A 20,316-nucleotide genomic window follows, 5' to 3' on the forward strand; every position below is an offset into this window, starting at 1 on the left:
TCTTGCAACCAGCTGTTGGGGCTGAAAAATAACAAGTAGATACTAGAAGACAAGGAATGGTAGACTTTATTCTGTAATGGGCTAGAGAATAAATATTTTAAGCCATTTAATATAAGAGGCAGGCTATTACATAAGAACTCACACATAATGATAATAGCAACTCACACATAATGATAATAGTCATTATGTACAACATTTATAGCACCAGTTTGCTTATGAGAAGAATGATGGGGAGAGGCAGATGATGTTTCACTTCACTGGGGCTTCAAGTCAGTGTTCCCCATCATGAAGTGAATTGTCAGTGTTCATCTGTTGAAGACATCCTTAGCTGGGGACTTCACATACACAGCCAGGAGGCTGACTGCCTTGGGTCCATGGGCTCTCCACTGAGAGATCTCTTCCTGCCACCACTCTGGGTTCTGTACCGTGGATTATTTCTGCTGCCTGAGGACATGTAATAATTGTAGAGACATGTATATACTTGGACACGTATGTGTATGAAGTAAAGTAGTAGCTGACCTCCAATTTTTGGTTTAAATTTATGTAGTATAGATCTCTCTGTGGATGCTCACAGCAATAGATTTTAGTTCCTTTTCTTTTCCAGTGAGACTGTCATTCCCAAGACACTATTTTTCCAGGGATGGCCTATATGTACGAGTAAGAGCTTTTGTCAGCCTTCAAACTAATGGCAACATGCCAGGCACTAAGGTACAATGCTGAGGAAGGGTGACACGTTCCACTCTTATGAACTTGACTTTGAATGGGGAGCATGAGGAACTCCATTCTCATCATCATATTTAGTTCCTGCAATAACCACTTGATGTCCTATTTTTGTCCCCCTTTACCCGTGGGAAATAGAGTAATAGTCACGGATAATTGGATACATATGATGTGTAAGACTTGGCTCTGGCCGGCACCGTGGCTCAATAGGCTAATCCTCTGCCTGCGGCGCCAGCACACCGGGTTCTAGTCCAGGTTGGGGTGCCAGATTCTGTCCTGGTTGCCTCTCTTCCAGTCCAACTCTCTGCTGTGGCCCTGGAGTGCAGTGGAGGATGGCCCAAGTGCTTGGGCCCTGCACCTGCATGGGAGACCAGGAGAAGCACCTGGTTCCTGCCTTCGGATCACCATGGTGTGCCAGCCGCAGCGCACTGGCCGCGGCGGCCATTGGAGGGTGAACCAACGGCAAAGGAAGACCTTTCTCTCTGTCTCTCTCTCTCTCACTATCCACTCTGCCTGTCAAAAAAAAAAAAAAAAAAAAAAAAAAAAAAAAAACTTGGCTCTGAGTGATTTGTTTAATTTTTCTCTTCTAACCCCCCACTCTAACATGATTGGTACCATTGTCCTTATTTTATATAAATAAAAACCGAGGCACAAAGACAAACGCAACTTGTCAAGAGTTGTTCAGTGAGTAAGAGAGAGGGCTAGAGTTCAAACCCAGGGCCCAGTTACCTCACATTATTTTTGTTTTTAAGTCTTAGACATAACTTCTCCAAAATCATACAGGTACTAAATGGCAAAACCTAGCTTTGAACTCAGAAGTCTGAATCCAGATCTCTTTTATTTATGTATTTATTTTTGACAGGCAGAGTTAGGCAGTGAGAGAGAGACAGAGAAAAAGGTCTTCCTTCCGTTGGTTCACCCCCAAATGGCTGCTACGCCTGATGCAGGGCCCAAGGACTTGGGGCATCCTCCACTGCCCTCCTGGGCCACAGCAGAGAGCTAGACTGGAAGAGGAGCTCCCGGGACAGAATCCGGAGCCCGGACTGAGACTAGGACCCAGGTTGCCGGCGCTGCAGGCAGAGGATTAGCCTAGTGAGTTGCGGTGCAGGCCCAGACCTCTTTCAGACACTGCCTGTACCTGATGGTCTCCCATCCTCTGCCTTCTCTGGCATTGGCCCAGCAGTCGTGATTGAGTTGGCTCTAAGGTAAGGGAAGATGAAGAGGGCTAGCTCACCCAGAGGTGAACACAGCAGGTGGGGATGACGGGCCTTGTTCTTACACAGCTTCCTGATCCCCACTGGAGAGGGAAGCTCACACAGGATGTTCTCTGCGGAAAGAGCCTGCACTTTAGAGAGTTTGGCTGATCTTATTTCCTGATCTTGGAAAATCTGATCTAAGTTAAACCACTTACCTTCTCCAATCCTCATTGTCTTTTTCTGTAAAATGGAGCTAATAAAACTCCCTTGAAGGGGACTGGTGCCGTGGCTCACTTGGTTAATCCTCCGCCTGCGGCGCTGGGATTCCATATGGGCGCTGGGTTCTAGTCCCGGCTGCCCCTCCTCCAGTCCAGCTCTCTGCTGTGGCCCGGGAGGGCAGTGGAGGATGCCCCAGGTGCTTGATTTCCTGCACCCGCATGGGAGACCAGGAAGAAACACCTGTCTTCAGATCGGCACAACGCGCTGGTTGTAGCGGCCATTTGGGGAGTGAACCAACAGAAGGAAGATCTTTCTCTCTGTCTTTCCCTCTCACTGTCTGTAACTCTACCTGTCAAATAAAAAATAAATAAATAAAAAAGAGATGTTTTATGAAAAAAAAACTCCCTTGAGGGAGATTTAACGAGAAAGCACTGAAAACATTCTTGCTTTCTCTGATGCTTGGTGGGTAGCAACTGGCTAGGCTACAGTACCTGATGACTCAATCAAATGGTAACCTAGGTGAAGAAATTGTCTAGATCTGGTGAAGAGCTGGAGTTGACTTTGAGTAAAGGAGAGTCCCCTGATAATGTGGGTGGGTTTCATCCAGTCTCTTGAATGTCTTAAGAGCAAAAAGGAAAGTTTCCAGAGAAGAAGAAATTTTGCTGCATCATCTCTTGCCTGAGTTCCAGCCTGTCCGTCTCGCCTGCAGGCAGAATCTGGAGAACTCTGATGTGTCCTCTGATGGGCACTCCAAAGGTGGTCACTGTGCAATTATAGCTGTAGATGTCCTAAGACCCGCAGCAGAGCTTTGAGTCTTGGTGACACAAATGATTGAAACATCCGTATTTTACTTTGATTTAGTTAGCACAACTCAGGCCTGCAGAATAAAAGCACCCCTACCTTTGAATTTCATTTCACTTGCAGAATGTATTTGTAGCAGTTTTCTTTGAGCAGTGCTGCTGTGGTAAAAATACAGATATGGTTCTACCCTTGTCGTAAAGCCTGGGCTGATGTACTGATTAAAGGAAAATGGCATGGTGAATTGAAAGATATTTTAACTACTATATCTAATTACAAAGAAGAACATGTTACTAAAATTTGAATGCATTTTATAATAAAAAACAAGGGCAATTAACAATCAAACAAGCAACTGCTCTCTTGACAGGCAGATGACACAGAACAGGACTAAGAAAGGCAGAACGCTTTTGTTTGAGGAGGAAAGCTGAGATGGTCCCTCAAATTGTAAGGTAAGATCCAAAGAGCATGTGACTTTGTGGTTATAAGGCCAGGGAAGGACTCAGGAAGCAGCAGAATTGCTGTGCTTGCTTTGGTGTTACTGATGCACAGTCCTATTTATCTTTAAAATGGGAAAAACAAATATTTACAAGTTCTCTTTTCTGATTAGTTTTACTTGAAGATGGACTCGTACTTGTTTTTAAAATGCATATTTAAATATGTGTTGTTCTTTACTAGTCTTTATTTTGTTTTATATTCAGAATGTTAGAATCTCAGCCCCCTATTTCATGAGTTTGTGTGGTTACAGAAGTTAATATCCATAAACTACCATGAGCTATAGAATGTAGATTTCTAAACATTTTAAAAGGTTTCTTTTTTTTTCTTTCTTTTTTTTTGACAGGGAAAGTGGACAGTGAGAGAGAGAGACAGAGAGAAAGGTCTTCCTTTACCGTTGGTTCACCCCCCAATAGCCGCTGCTGCCGGCGCACTGCGGCCGGCGCACTGCGCTGATCCGATGGCAGGAGCCAGGATCCAGGTGCTTCTCCTGGTCTCCCATGGGGTGCAGGGCCCACGCACTTGGGCCATCCTCCACTGCACTCCCGGGCCACAGCAGAGAGCTGGCCTGGAAGAGGAGCAACAAGGACAGAAGCTGGCGCCCCGACCAGGAGTGGAACCCTGTGTGCCGGCGCCGCAGGCGGAGGATTAGCCTAGCCTAGTGAGCCGTGGCGCCAGCCTAAAAGGTTTCTTTTTTCTTTCCTTCTTTCCTTCTTTCCTTCTTTCCTTCTTTCCTTCTTTCCTTCTTTCCTTCTTTCCTTCTTTCCTTCTTTCCTTCTTTCCTTCTTTCCTTCTTTCCTTCTTTCCTTCTTTCCTTCTTTCCTTCTTTCCTTCTTTCCTTCCTTCTTTCTTTCTTTCTTTCTTTCTTTCTTTCTTTCTTTCTTTCTTTCTTCCTTCCTTCCTTCCTTCCTTCCTTCCTTCCTTCCTTCCTTCCTTCCTTCCTTCCTTTCTTTCTTTTTTTGACAGGCAGAGTAGACAGTGGGAGAGAGAGAGACAGAGAGACAGAGAGAAAGGTCTTCCTTTTTGCCGTTGGTTCACCTTCCAATGGCCGCCATGGCCGGCGCGCTGCAGCCGGTGCACTGCGCTGATCCAAAGGCAGGAGCCAGGTGCTTCTCCTGGTCTCCCATGGGGTGCAGGGCCCAAGCACTTGGGCCATCCTCCACTGCACTCCCGGGCCATAGCAGAGAGCTGGCCTGGAAGAGGGGCAACTGGGACAGAATCCGGCGCCTCCACCGGGACTAGAACACGGTGTGCCGGCGCCACAAGATGGACGATTAGCCTGTTGAGCCACAGCGCCGGCCCTAAAAGGTTTCTTAATATGTGTCACAGTGGGTTTAGCCGCTGCTTTGGGACACCAGCATCCCATATCAGAGTGCCTGCCTTGAGTCCTGACTACTCCATCTCTAACCCAACTTTCTGCTAATGTACCCTGGGAGAGGCAGTAGGTAATGGCTCAAGTACTTGGGCTCCTGCTACCCATGGATACCCAGTTGGAGTTCCAGGCTCCTGGCTTCAGCTTGGCCCACCCTTGGTTGTGCGGAATTTGGGGAGTAACCAGTAGATAGTCTCCCTTCCCCAGCTTCCCACACCCCACTCTGCTTTTCAGGAAGAAGGAAATCAATCAATCAATCAATCAATATTAAAAGCATTCTCAATAAATCCAATTCTTTCCTCTATCAGGTGAGGAAGTGCAATGCATTTTCTTTCTCTTGGCAACAGAGCTGCTACCTTTTCCAACAATTGCTCATTTGGGTCTGAGTATGGGCTACTGTGACAAACCAAGGAATCAATTCCTTGGTCTTTTGAACAGGGTGTACACATGGAACTTGGACTGGGCCATAGTTTTCTTGACTAAAGGCTCTTGATTTGCAAACTGTATCATGAGTAAGAATCACCTGAACAGTTTGCTAAAATTGCAAAAGTCCAGAGACTTGGGATCAGTAATTTTTTGGTGCAACTCAAGAATTTTCAATTTTTTACCAAGAATCCAAGGGCAGATGGTTCTATAAACTGCATTTTAAGAAATACCCACTGAAAGCAGTGTTATCCACATCACTCCCTTAATTTACCTAAAGACCGCTTAGTAATTGTTCATGCACTCACTCCCATCACTTATTTAAAATTCTATACTTAATTTAATTTTTATACATGCACATATTTTGTACATTGCTGAACATACATAAAATAGAAATTAAACATTTGAAGATGCTCTTAACAAGAAACAAGTAATATTTTAGAAATATAACTGTTTTATTCATTATTATATATACTTTTTTGCTTTCATTAAAATATTAATGTAATCTACTCTCATTAGCTTTATTAATTATATATATATTTTAAAGATTTATTTATTTACTTGAAAGTCAGAGTTACATAGAGAGCTAAGGAGAGAGAGAGAGAGGAAGAGGAGAGAGAGAGAGGTCTTCCATCCACTAGTTCACGCCCCAGAGGGCTGCAACGGCCAGAGCTGCACCGATCTGAAGCCAGGAACTAGGAGCTTCTTCTGGGTCTCCCACACGAGTACTGGGGCCCAAGGACTTTGGCCATCTTCTACTGCTTTCCCAGGCCATAACAGAAAGCTGTATTGGAAGTGGAGCAGCTGGGACTCAAACTGGCGCCCATATGGGATGGCAGCACTGCAGGAGGTGGTTTTACACACTACGCCACAAAGCTGGCCCCTAATCATATTTTAATAGGAGAATGCTCCATTATTTTTAAGATATCAGTTAAATATATATTGCAAAATGAGATTTGAAGATCTGACTCAAAGTTTGGTTTATTTTGATACATGGTTGTAAGAGGTTTCACAACTGAAAAAATATACTTTTTCAAAGGTGCATAAATTCAAATGAAAGACAATCATGTGTGGCTGTGCTTTCTAAACTATTATATATGTATGTGTCATATATATTATAAAGAAAGAGAGGATGGACAGAGAGATCTACATCTGCTGGTTCATTCTCCTCATGCCTACAACAGCTACGTGTGGGCCAGTGAGGGGAGTCAGGAACTGAAGCCACGTGTTTCACTCGGTATAGAAGAGGCCCAATTTCTTCAGCCATTGCTGCAACCTCAAAGGGTGTCCATTAACAGGAATTTGGACTGGAGAGTGGAGTTGCTACTTGAATCCAGGCACTGTGATATGTCACGTGGGTGTTTCAAGTGTCATCTTAACAACTGCGCCAAATACCTGCTGTCTCTGATACTCATTTTTAAATTCCAACCACCAATCATGTAACATTTTAATTGAAGGTTGGCTGATTTATTCCCTGATGTCATTTGGCTTTTTTCCCCAAATTAATCAGAATATACTGGATTTTTGTTTTTTTTTTTTTAAGATCATAATTACTTGACTTTATTTTTCGCTTAATAAAGGTGACAATAAGCTTCACTCAAAATACTTTTAATAATACACACTAAAAGATTATTCATCTTACAAATTGTTCTGCAATCCAAATACACTATAGCTTGGAAAACAACATTTAGAAAATAAAATTCAAGTAAAAAGACAGCGTAATACAACCAGCACATTACAGGTATTTGAGGCTTGAATTTTATGGTTTTCTTACTGCATCATCAATTCAGAAATCTGTTTCCTCAGTGGGCTCCACTGAAGAAATTAAATGTTTTATCTCCCTGGTTTCCATTTCAGGTTCTGGATCCACCCAGAATTCTTGAATGTCAATTAGAACTTTCTCTTCAGAGTCCAGAGCTCTGATGTACCTTCCCAATCTGAACTATGACAGCATCTCTTTTGCTACTGCTCTGGGAGATGATAGAGCTCTCCGAGTCTCATCAGTCTTTTGTTTCTTTACAGGTTTTTCTGGACAACTTGCATTTTCCTCTTTAACTTCTTATCATGATCGCTGTCAGAGTCCCTGCCAGATGAACTTGAAGAAACAAGTTCCCTTGACTTAAGCATTGAACTGTTCCTGAAGCTGTTCCTTCCTGCTTACTCAGACCTGGAATTTTGTGTTTTTAAGTTTATTTATTTATTTATTTAGTTTAACCTGAGCTCTGCATCTGGGAGATTTCAAAATGGGTTAGAGGGGTTCATGTTGTGGTGCAGCAGGTTAAGCTACACCCTGTGATGCCGGCGTTCCATATGAACTCAGGTTTGGAGTTCTGGCTGGTCCATTTCTGATCCAGCTCCCTGCTGATGTAGCTGGGAAGGCAGGGCAAGATGTCCCAAGTGCCTGGACCCCAGTCGCCCATGTGGGAAACCAGAATGGGGTTCCAGACTCCAGGCCTTTGGCCTAGCCCAGCTTGGCAGCGGCCATTGGGAAAGTGAACTGGTGGATGGAAGATCTCTTTCTCTGTCTATCCCCCTTTCTCTATAACTTTACCTTTCAAATAAATAAATATCTTTAAAATTTAAACAGATTGGAAAGTTCTTTTCCAGGTTTGAGTGCACAAATCTGAAATTTTCTAGCAAAATACATCTTTTCCTTCCACAAGCCATGGAACGATGACAATATTTTTAATTTTCATTTTCAAATGCATTATCTTGAATTACTCTCCATTAGTAGTATAATTTTTCTGTGATTGTTAAATCATCATCTTTCCTTTGAAGGGTCTGATGAAATTTAAATAGAAAGGTAGCTAGAGATATGGATATATACAGATATTTATAGATCTGCTAATAACAGAGGGAGCTACTAGTTATCACAGGCAAATCTGGAACACTTGTGTTGTAAAACAAAAACATGTAACTTTCTTTCAAGTTGGGAAACTTGAAATTACTTGATTACAGGATGATCAGGGAATTTCTGCGGTACCGAAGTTTTTCGTGATTACTCCCAGCTCAGTGCAGAGCATCCGTGCATTCTGCTATTCCCAAAGTGCTATTTTTGGAAAAGTAAGCCTTCAGTGGCATCCCGAGGAACAGTGTGCTCTTCTGGCTCTTGCTTCTTCATTGCAATAGCTCAAAGTGAGGCAGGATATGAGTTTCAAAGGCAATGATATCCTGTAATCTTAGCTTACAATTGTTTGTGCCAGACAAAGATTTTTTTGTCTTTCATTATTATGCAAGAAATCTGCAAAGTGATTTCAGAATATTTTCCATTAAGGTTCAGAGAAATTCTGTAAAGTCCTGCCTATTATATGACTTTAAAACTGCTAAAAAAAAAAAAAAACCTCCTTAGTTTGAATTTCATATACTTGATGCTTAGGTTTTAAATATCTTGCTAATCATGATGATTGAAATCTATCATTAAATATCTCGGTGCACATCATACCCTTCAGATGGTTTGGAATAGTGGATAAAGTCAAATACTTTGAAGAGTTTTCATACAGTCTAATTTGGAGGTCTGTCCTGGGGTCAGATATTATTATATTATCTTTGTTTTCACTGATGTGACTCCAAAAGGCTTCTTCTACTGGGGACAAAAATATTAGCTCTGCCTTTAAAAAATTATTTAGGGATTGGTGTTGTGGCTTAGTGGGTAAAGCTACCACCTGCGATGCCAGCATCTCATGTGGGCACTGGTTTGTGTCTCGACTACTCCATTTCCAATTCAGCTCCTTGCTAATGGCCTGGGAAAAGAAGTGGAAGTGCCTGGGCCTCTGCCACCCACAAAGGAGAATTGGAGGAGGCTTCTGGCTTCAGCTTGTCCCAGTGCTGGCTGTTGTGGCCACCTGGGGTGTGAACCAGCAGATGGAAGATCTCTCTCTCTCTCTCTCTCTCTGTGTCTCTGTCTCTCTTTCTCTCTCTTGACTTCCATCATTCTCTTTCAAATAAGTACATAAATCTTAAAAAAAAAGGTTGTGATTCCATTATTTCTATTATTTTTAACGCCTGTTTTCTTTTAAAAAATTTTTTAAATATTTAATTTAATTATTTGACAGGTAGAGTTGCAGATAGAGAGAGGGAGATTCAGAGAGAAAGTTCTTTCATCTGCTGGTTCATTCCCCAAATGGTCGCAATGGTAGGAGCTGAGCTGATCCGAAGCCAGGAGCCAGGAGCTTCTTCTGGTCTCCCATGAGAGTGCAGGGACCCAAGCACTCAGGCCATCTTCTTCTTTTTTTTTAAAGGGTTATTTATTTGAAAGGTAGAGTTACAGAGAGGCGGAGAGAGAAAGGGAGAAGGAGAGGGAGAGGCAGAGAGAGAGAGAGAGAGAGAGAGAGAGAGAGAGAGAATCTTCCATCTGCTGGTCCACTCCCCAAATAGCTGCAATGGCCGGAGCTGGGCCAATCCAATGCCAGGAGTCAGGAGCTTCTTCAGAATCTTCCAGGTGGGTGCAAGGGCCCAAGCACTTGGGCCATCTTCTACTGCTTTCCCAAGGTATTAGCAGAGAGCTGGATTGGAAGAGGAGCAGCCAGGACTAGAACTGGCACCCATATCGGGTGCTGGCACTGCAGGTGGAGGCTTAGCCCACTAGCCATGGCGCTGGCCCCTCCCACAGTCTTTTAAATTCATCTGTCCATTTTGTTACCTGGTTCAGCTAGAACCATACAATGCATCTCTAACATGCTGTCTGGCATCTGTAAAAGGCAGGATTTCCCAATATGCTGTATGTGAATGCAAGAAATGGAGGAAGGCAGAGGCTGCTGTTGTGCCCACTGCGGTGGGAGCTTCTACTCTTGTCTCAGGTTGCCCCAGGACCTTGTCACACTTCACGGGGCACATCGGCTGAGTGAGAGTGCTAGCATCAACCTTTGTTTTAGTGAAGCATAACTGATCCTCTAAATTATTACAAATTAAATGTGGAATGTCCAAAATTGTTTTCCTCCACCCCAGCAATCACTTTGGGCATCTAGAGACACCTTTTAGAAGATAACTGGAGACAGCACTCCTGTGGTGAGACAGGTCCATGCCTGGACAGCTGTGCTGAAAATACAAAGCATTCTGCGCCATCTTCACATCAGCTGTGTGTGTGTGTGTGTATGCAAACATTCATCATCTTAATCATGCTGGCAGAGGAAGCCCTGTGTTCTATATTTCTTATAGCACTGTAAATTTATTATAAATTCCTCAGTTAAGAAAATTTGCCCAGATAATTTATTTTTTTTAACTTTTATTTAATGAATATAAATTTCCAAAGTATGACTTATGGATTACAATGGCTTCCCCCCCATACCGTCCCTCCCACCCACAACCCTCCCCTTTCCCACTCCCTCTCCCCTTCCATTCACATCAAGATTAATTTTCAATTCTCATTATATACAGAAGATCAGCTTAGTATACATTAAGTAAGGATTTCAACATTTTGATATATCTGCAGATTCAAAATAATATATCCAAAATGTGGCGAAATGCCTTTAATGCTAATGAATATTTTCATGCTCTCATTTTGCAGCTGTGTAGGATGGCACAGTCCACAGATTTTGGATCACATGTACAATTCTCAGCACACAGCCAGCATTCAGTAAATGTGCTGAATGAATGTGTGAAAGAATAAGCCCTGCACCTCTTTTGTGTTTGCCTTTTTGGTGGTCTAATGTTAATTTACCTCCCCTTATACTTCTTCTGTACTGGTCTAGTTGTATATTTATTGCATGCCATGTTTCATGTACATTTTTAAGAGACCTTGAATCAAATAGCAATCAGATGGCCTTATTAGAATTATAGATGCTTTTACTGAGTGCTTAGGTGATCATTCTTTGGCTAAGCTCTTCATAGGCACTGCCTTATTTAATTCTCATACAACCCCAGGAGGCAGGTAAAATGGTTAAGTAATTTTCTCAGAGTTACACTGAAATTTTAATTCTGATCTACTTTCCAGAGCTTGTATTTTAGTGTGTTTATAAATAATGAGATTACTTAATTTGTGAGGAATGTAATAGTAAGACTTTTTAAAATTGTTTTGAAAATCTGTTTTCTAAAAATGTAAGTCTTCTTGAAGTCATTGTTTTGAAAAGTTCTTTAAGGTTTTTCCCTGTATTCAGGCCAAGTTTCACATATCATGCCCTATATAGGCTACCTGGATTATATTTGGCCTACTTTAACTTAATATTTTTATGTATTTATGAAAATCAGTCACATAATTTTTAAAGGACGTATTTACATTTGGTCTTGGTTATATAGTGAATAGTTTTCTCACGTGGGAAAATTAAAATTTATCCTTATTTGGGGCCAACGCTGTGGAGCAGTGGGTTAAAGCCCTGGTCTGAAGTGCCAGCATCCCATATGGGCGCTGGTTCAAGTACTGGCTTCTCCTCTTCTGATCCAGCTCTCTGCTATGGCCTGGGAAAGCAGTAGAAGATGGCCCATGCCCTTGGGCCCCTGCACCCACGTGGGAGACCTGGAAGTAGCTCCTGGCTTCAGATCCTGGCTTCAGATCATCGTAGCTCTGGCCATTGCAGCCATCTGGGGAGTGAACCAGCAGTTGGAAGTCCTCTCTCTGTCTCTACCTCTCTTTGTATACCTCTCTACCTATCTTTCAAATAAATAAAATAAATCCTTAAAAAATGTATCTCTATTTTAATGTGTGGATGCAGTGTGGCTGGACAGTGGTTTGCAGAGGCCCACTGGGCAGTTTTATTTCTGAGGACCTCCACACCAGAACATGTTCAATTGGCTCTTCCAAAGGCAAGTGCGAACAATTTCTTTCTGTCTCTGAGTCTGTGTTTCTTGATAGAATCATTTTTCATGCTGCAAGAGTCTTATGAAAAAGATTTGCCGTTTTTTTCTCCCCAAAAGTCTGCCACTTATTCCACTTTTTTCTCAGTATAAGTAATTCAGTTCTTATTTGAAAGAAAATATTCCTATTTCTCTATCTTTTCCTACCTCCTCGAAATAAGAAATCATTTGAAAGCTCTGAGAGTGTTGTTGTGGAAATTACTCATCCTCGGAGAATTTCATGGTAATAACCACAGCCACATTCCAGATAAATTAAGTGTGCATGAATTACTGCAGCCACGAAGCTCCACTCATTGTGCACCTTCCATTATGGCTGTGTCATTAGCATATCAGATGTCACAATCTTCCTTAATCCTGGATGAGGCACACCTCCACCCAGGCCCAGGGGACTTCAGGGTAAACCCTGTGTTTTTGCTTTTAGATGGAGCACCACGCCATTAAAAACAATCTCATCATCAGAATCTTCTTAGAAAGCTCAGTAGGGTTTAAAAATGGAAACTAACACGTATGTATTTGTGTTTGTGTTTGAAAGCATGAAGGAGAGACCAAAGTCAGTATCATGAATGTATCTTGAAAACTTGAGTCATTTGATTCATCCTAATTCCCATGCCAGATCAACTGCAAGGGTCTTTTTGATTTAAAAGCCTAATACTTGGGGGAGGTGTAAGTTTTTGAAAAAACAGAATGTTATCTACTTATAAGTGGGAAACTGTGTGAACCATAAAAATGGATCTGACTGGGGCAACTATTTCAAGACATATCTTCTGAGAAATTTGCTTGAGGCTTAAACAAACCCTATTTATTGTAAAAATTAAGTACTTGACATAGTACTGGGTCTCTGTGTTATGGTTCATGTGACTTATCACATGAGAAGCAAAAGGGATAGAGATGACTTTTGTTGGGGAACTTCCATTCCTTAATTATTTCTTAAAAGCCAAGTTTTCACATGGCTAGAGGGGCAAATCAACATACATAGAAATAGTTCAATTCTGAATTCCATGGGAATTAGCAGTCTGTAGACCAAGTTTCTGGCCTGAAATGTCATGGTTGGACCATGACTTCCTATGAGGCTGCTGTTCATGGTCAGTTTCTTGTTTTTCTTTCTTCAATGCATACATACACCCAGAGGCTATTTGTAATGGGAGAATTCTAAGAAATTCATACACTTAAAAAACACCCACATATACAAAATTCTTTCTGAATGTGTCATCTTAAAATACTTTTTCCAAAAATCACACAAAATAAGGCAATATGAATGCCATCTCCTTAATATTCCTTCTTACATTTAAATTTTTATTGATCTCTACATGAGTACTTGGTAACATGAATAGGACAAAATAAAATGGCCATCTGAGTTTAAATGGCTAGCAATGATCTTTTGATGTTTACTTCTTTGAAACAAAATGCACCTCACTTTTAGTTTTAAAACAAACATAGTCAAAAGATGTAATGCAAATTTGTATGCTTTGACAAAGTTTTACATGTATGTTTTAAAGGGTGTTTATATGAAATGAATTACTTTGCTTTGTATATATAAGAAATATAGAATCTTCAAAGAGCAAGCATCTGATCTTTAAAACCTGGGTTCATTGAGGTTAAATTGTGCTCAGGGAGTTTAAGGTAAAAAGAAAAAGGAGATTATACCTCTCCTTATGGCAGGAAGAAACTCATTTCCAGGGTAGAGACTCCTGAAACCCATAAAATCCGTTCCAGACCCAAGACTTGATGAGTTCATGCATCATATTTGGACACTTCTGTAGTAGGGAAAGACTTGGGACTAATAATCTTTCATTTATTAAAGAGGAATTAACGTGGTCAAAGTATTTGTGAAAGACAAATCTGAAACATAATTTAAGCATCTCTTGTGTTTAATACTAATGATCTCCACTTACATATCCAACCTTTCAAACACTGAGAACCTGAAACTCAAATGGGAGACAAACGGAGAAATCGTTCACTGGTGAAGAACTGTGCAGCCAAAAGCAAACGTTCAGTAAATCCAAGTAGAAGTGAAGATAGCTGATCAGGGATGCTTCAGTTTTCTCCTGCCATGAAGCCCTGCAAGGGCAGGCTGGTTAGTATTCTAAATAAGTAAAACAAAATACGAAGGATTACAAAGAAAGCCAGTTACTCTGAAATACAAGGCTGGTCAAAAAGAATCAAGTTTGGGGTATAGCAGTGGTTGTGTTTTTATTAATGCATTAAGAAACAAGAACTAGAAAGAGGCTTGAGAATGACTCATTTTGAAGTGGGATGAATACCAATGTATAGAAATATCTGTGAAGCTATTAATGTGGTTTGAAAGTATATGATTTCTATTGGTGGCAATGCCACATAAACTGCTAAAATTATTGTGATTTATTGAAGTGACAGATTTCAAATAAAGTTAGTGAAGATATAATTTATCTCCATTAAACTTCACTGATTTTTCCAAGATCTATTCAAGGACCCTTTAGGAATTTGTAGACCCCAGATGAGAGCGCCCTTATCTAAATGCAAAACATAAGATCATGGCCACAGGTGTAATGTTCCACATGCTTGTCTTTGGTCGAGATTTTTCCCAATATTTCAGTCATCTTAGTGAGTGAGCAGTACTTACCATGTAGGTATTAACTTCAAGGAGATCAAAACAAACCAAATAGGTATTGGTGTTGTGGTATAGTGAGTAAAACTGCTGCCTGTGATGCCATCGTCCCATGTGGGTACCAGTTCAAGTCTCAGCTGCTCTACTTCCTAGCCAGCTCCCAGCAAATGGCCTGGGAAAAATATTGGAAGATGGCCCCAGTGTTCGGGCTCCTGCATTTAGGTGGGAGACTCAGATGAAATTCTTGGCTCCTGGCTTCAGCTTGGCCCAGCCCTGGCTTGGAGAGCAAACCAGGAGATGAAAGATCTTTCTCATATCTCTCTTTCTCTCTAACTCTTTCAAATAAATAAATGAATCTAAAAAACAAAATAACTGGAAAATAATTTATTTGTTTGGCTTGAGGTTCTTTCTTAAAAGTGCAAGAAAGATTTCTTTTCTTTTCTTTTGACTGGCAGAGTTATGACAGTGAGAGAGAGAGACAGAGAAAGAAAGGTTTTCCTTCCATTGGTTCACCCCCAAAATGGCCTCCATGGCTGGTGTGCTGCGCTGATCCAAAGCCAGGAGCCAGGTGCTTCCTCCTGGTCTTCCATGTGGGTGCAGGGCCCAAGGACTTGGGCAACCTCCACTGCCTTCCCCAGCCACAACAGAGAGCTGGACTGGAAGAGGAGCAACCAGGACAGAACCGGTGCCCCAACCAGGACTAGAACCCGGAGTGCTGGTGCCGCAGGTGGATATTGCCTAGTGAGCTGGGGTGCTGGCCTAGATTACTTTTTTAAAGACCTAGTCCACTAAAATTTACTTCTTTTAACTATAATTTTTTTCTATCATATAGCATCACTTGAGTTGTCTTATATTATGGCTTAACTTTTTATGCATATGTTTCTGATTAAGTAAGCTGTTTAAAATTCTTCAAGGGAAAGAATATGTATTATACTTTATTGTATTTAGAAAATATAAGAAGGGATATGCACACAACAGGAACTTAATATGCATAGATTGGAAGAAATGATAGGCTATAAAATATCCACATTTATACTAAAACTTTCGAAACTTTTTTCCTAGAGAAAGGGATTTTTGCCTCATGAATCCTTAAAATCTTTTGAGAGATGACATAGTAAAAGAGAAAGATGGCAAACAGAATGAGTAGAAATAAATTAAATTATTCCATAATAGAAAACTTGTGAGTTCCATGAAATCTTAACCTTGTGGATTAAAATTTGACTCTTTTGCCCAGCTACCTGTTAGATTAATGCCCCATCTTAATTCAGTTTAAAGTCCCTATAAGAGGGAACTGACAAATCCTGGAACAATCTGTTTATCTTTTTTTTTTTTTTGGTAACCATCTTACTGTTATAAAGCACTTCCATAGAGTGAGAAATATTTGTCTCCCTTAGCTTTTAGAAAGTCTTTATGGTAGATGAATTGCTGAGTACCAGAGGCAAGAATTTTGCCCTGAAGGGCTCTGTCTGAGGACTGGAGAAAAGAAAAAGCCATTGATTCTCATTGTAGCTCCAGCTAAAACAGTGGCAACAGAACAGCTTTTAATGATCCCATGTGACAGAGTCATCATCTTTTGAAGAATATTCTGTTTAAGTGTTTAGCATGTGACATACTGGGCACTGGAGTTAGGTATAATGGATTTGAATTCTAGTTCAACTACTTCTAATTTTATAAACTTACGTAAGTTACTGACTTCTTTTTTCAAGATATATTTACTTGAAAGAATTACAGAGAAAGAAAGGGAGAGACAAAGAGAAAGAGAGAGAGAGAAAAAAATCTTCCATCCACCGGTTTATCCCCCAAATGGCTGCAATGGCCAGGGCTGAGCCAAGTGGAAGCCAGGAGCCAGGAGCTTCATCTGTGTCTCCCACATGGGTGGCAAGGGCCCAAACACTTGTGCTATCTTCCATTGTTTTCCCTGGCCATTAGGAGAGAGTTGTATCAGAAGTAGAGCATCCAGGACACAAACCCGTGTTCATTTGGGATGTTAATGCTTCAAGTGGTAGCTTTACCCTCTAGGCCACAACCCTGGTCCCTATTGACTTCTATGTAAGTTGTATACACTCTTCTGAAAAATGGCAGTAATATTGTTCCGCAGAAGTTTTGATGAGAATTAAATAAAATAACACAAAAAGAAAAATCAGTTCAGGACTGAGTATATTAGTGGGAATGCTCTCGGTTGCAGGTAATAGAATGAATTAAGGCAACAAAGCTTAAACAACAGAGAGGTTTGTTACGCCACATAATAAGAGGTTTGGAGGTTGGGATATTTTAGGGTTTGACTAATAGGAAGAATCATCTGAGATTTGGGTTGTTTTATTTTTTCTTTCATCTTTCTGCTTAGCCTTTCTCACCAGGCTTCCTTGATCCTCAGGCTAGTTAAGTGTGGGCTTGTCCTGTGAGGCCCACACTGTCTGGATGGTGGGGTGACAGCGTTCTTTGACAAGAAGCAACAGAGACAGTTTTGGTGAACATGTCTGTTTATTAGCAGTTGGGCACAAGCTTTTATAGGGCATGCAAAGGGGAGTACCTAGTTCAGGGTAACATCTCTATAGGATGAAGCTGATACTGATGCCTCTATGTTTCTCTAATCAGCTTGAAGGTCATATAGCCTACATAACCTTTCAGGTGGTCTTACGGGTCTGGACCACACCTGGGAACTATACAAGGCCCCTCAATAGGAAATGGGGTTGCAAAAATGTGTCTGGGGCCACTGCTGCCTGCCAGCACTTAGGTCATATGTGGGTCTCAGTGTTTTGAGCCCCCAGCTAGGGTCTTTCCCAGGAGGCATGGTATGTCATGCCCTCTTAAGCTCCTGCATGGGCTAGGCAGGCAGTCTTGCAGCTAGGTGCAGGATCACCCACAGTTAAGGTGTCTGGGCAGCTTTGAACATTATGTCCTTACGCAGTCAACTGCACAGATTTTCCCCTATGTTTCACTGGTCAAGGTATACCATAGGCTCATTTCATAAACCATTCAATGGAAAGGGAATGGGACTGCTACTATTGGGTTAAATTAGCTTGCTCTTACCTTCTGGGGCTAGGGAAAGTTCCCCATTGCTTTCCAGGAAATGGCTGCCAGATTATTGATCAAAATTTAGATTCTACAAGGAGCCTTCCAAAAGTTCATGGAAAATTTGTTTTATAAAAAACCTGTACATGGATTTCAAAGATGTTTTTGAAAAATAAGCTTACGATTTAATTTGATGCTCCACTAACCTTTTGAGGAGCGCCTTCAGTTAATAAGGAAAAAGTGGAGAACGGCTGCTCAGAGACAACCAACAGTGTCAGCTGTACTCCCCTCACTTACTGTAACAAATTGACAAAAATACAGGATTGTAGTACAGTGGCTACAGTGTGGTTTCAACAGTTCCTTACTATGTGATCTGGGACACATAATTTAGTCTCCCATGCGTCAGTCTCTGTATTTGCAAAATAGAGATAAATCATTATATCTGTTCCTTGGGGTGATACTAAAATAGTGTACATGAAAGTCATTTCTCAAAAAACTTTTCAATTTTTATTTATACTTGTACATAAACCTGATGTATTGTGATAAATTCTTATGAAGAATATAATCATCCAGGTTTTCATTTCCAAGCTGAACCAACAACTGAACAACTGAAGGACAACTGAACCAACTGTCATGTGGTTTCTTATACAATCTTAAAAAAGCCTTTTATAATTGTGCACTATAATACAATACAGAAAAGTGCATAAAATATAAAGGTACAATTGAACAGTTTGAGGTAAAATGAATACTTGCATAATCCCTGTTCAGGCCAAAAAACCAACCATGTAAGGGCCCTATAAGCAAAATGTTATCATATAATCTTTAAATATATATACTCATGCATAAAGACACACAGATAGGGCATATACATTAAGTATGCATATTATATCAGTCATAATGAATAATGAATTTCAGAAAGCTTTTGGGAAAATGAAATTAAAAGCCAATATAAATTTTCCATGAACTTTTTGAAGCCCCTTTGTATTCCAATAATTTGGTAATGTGTCATAATAACCTCACACTATTTTATGTTGTTATATTAATCATTCTTTTTTATATTCTTTTATAGTAATCATTATCCACTCCATGAACATTCACTGTGTATATATTAGGCATTGTAGCAGACATGATTCTATCTTTTCATTACTCTATTTCATTTTATTTTATTATTTTTTTTTACAGGCAGAGTGGACAGTGAAAGAGAGAGAGACAGAGAGAAAGGTCTTCCTTTACCGTTGGTTCACCCTCCAATGGCCGCCACGGCTGGCACACTGCGGCCAGCGCACCGTGCTGATCCGAAGGCAGGAGCCAGGTGCTTCTCCTGGTCTCCCATGCGGGTGCAGGGCCCAAGCACTTGGGCCATCCTCCACTGCACTCCCTGGACACAGCAGAGAGCTGGCCTGGAAGAGGAGCAACCGGGACAGAATCCGGTGCCCCGACCAGGACTAGAACCCGGTGTGCCGGCGCCACAGGTGGAGGATTAGCCTATTGAGCCGCGGCGCCGGCTGTTCATTACTCTTAAGTGTAAGAATGTACCCATAATTAGAAGAGCAAATTTTCATGAACATGTTTTCTTTTTTATTTCAATGCTTAGAATTTAAGATTATTATGACCTGAAGCAAATCTCTCACATAATTGTCAGAGGATCCACCTCTAAGTTTGTTTGCTTATATTATTAAAAAATTTCTCAAATATTTATTTGAGAAACAGAATTACAGAAAGAGAAAAACATAGAGAGAACTTCCACCCACTTGTTCACTCCCCAAATGTCCACAATAGTCAGGGCTGGACCAGGGATAAGCCAGGAGCCAGGAGTTCCTTCCAGTTCTCCCACATGGGTGATAGGGGTGAAACCATGTGGGCCATCTTTCATGCTTTCCTAGGCCATTAGTAGGGAGCAAGATTAAAAATGGAATAATAAGGACACAAGCTAGCTCCCATATGGGATGCCGATGTGCACCAAAACACCATCCCCATTTGTATTTTTTTTTTTTTAAAGATTCATTTATTTGTTTGAAAGGCAGAATAACAGAGAGGCAGAGGTAGAGAGAGAATCTTCCATCCGATGGTTCACTCTCCAGATGGCCGCAACAGCCTGTGCTGTGTCAATCTGAAGCCAGGAGCCAGAAGCTTCTTCCCGGTCGCCCACGCAGGTGCAGGGTCCCAAGAACTTGAGCAATCCTCCATGGCTTTCCCAGGCCATAGTGGAGAGCTGGATTGGAATTGGAGCACCGGGGACTCAAACCGGCACCCATATGGGATGCTGGCACTTCAGGCAGTGGCGTTACCAGCTATACCACAGTGCCAGCCCCCTATATTTTTATTCACACAAATATTTGTGAATGACAAAAAAAGTTTAGAAGATTTAGATTTCTCACTTCACTTTTTCTATTTTTATTTCTTTTTTTCTTATGAATATCACCTGCAAAGTGACATTCTGCCTGGATATTTGTTGCTTTGAATATACTATTGAATATATTATTATTAAATAGTATATTTATTTAATATAGTATAATATATGTAATAAATATTATATGCTACTTAAGGGTTTGTAATGATTGGAATGAGGACTTCTATTTCCAGTCAAGATGAAGTCCAAAGGACTGGATTTATCTTCTCACCTGAAATAAACCAAGCACTAGACAATGAAACAATAATATTCAAGATATGTATTATATGCGTGGCAACCAAGGCCAGAGAGTCCTGATAGAAAA

General features: G+C 41.0%; 1 pseudogene; it reads right to left on the reverse strand.

Moving 5' to 3' along the window:
• Positions 1 to 6,979: 6,979 nt before the first annotated feature.
• Positions 6,980 to 7,347, reverse strand: LOC127491835 (activated RNA polymerase II transcriptional coactivator p15 pseudogene; annotated as a pseudogene).
• Between the last annotated feature and the right edge of the window lie 12,969 nt (positions 7,348 to 20,316).

The sequence above is a fragment of the Oryctolagus cuniculus genome, chromosome 3 (assembly GCF_051225735.1).
Source record: "Oryctolagus cuniculus isolate XC-2025 breed Fujian yellow rabbit chromosome 3, ASM5122573v1, whole genome shotgun sequence".
In the NCBI taxonomy this organism is placed as follows: domain Eukaryota; kingdom Metazoa; phylum Chordata; class Mammalia; order Lagomorpha; family Leporidae; genus Oryctolagus; species Oryctolagus cuniculus.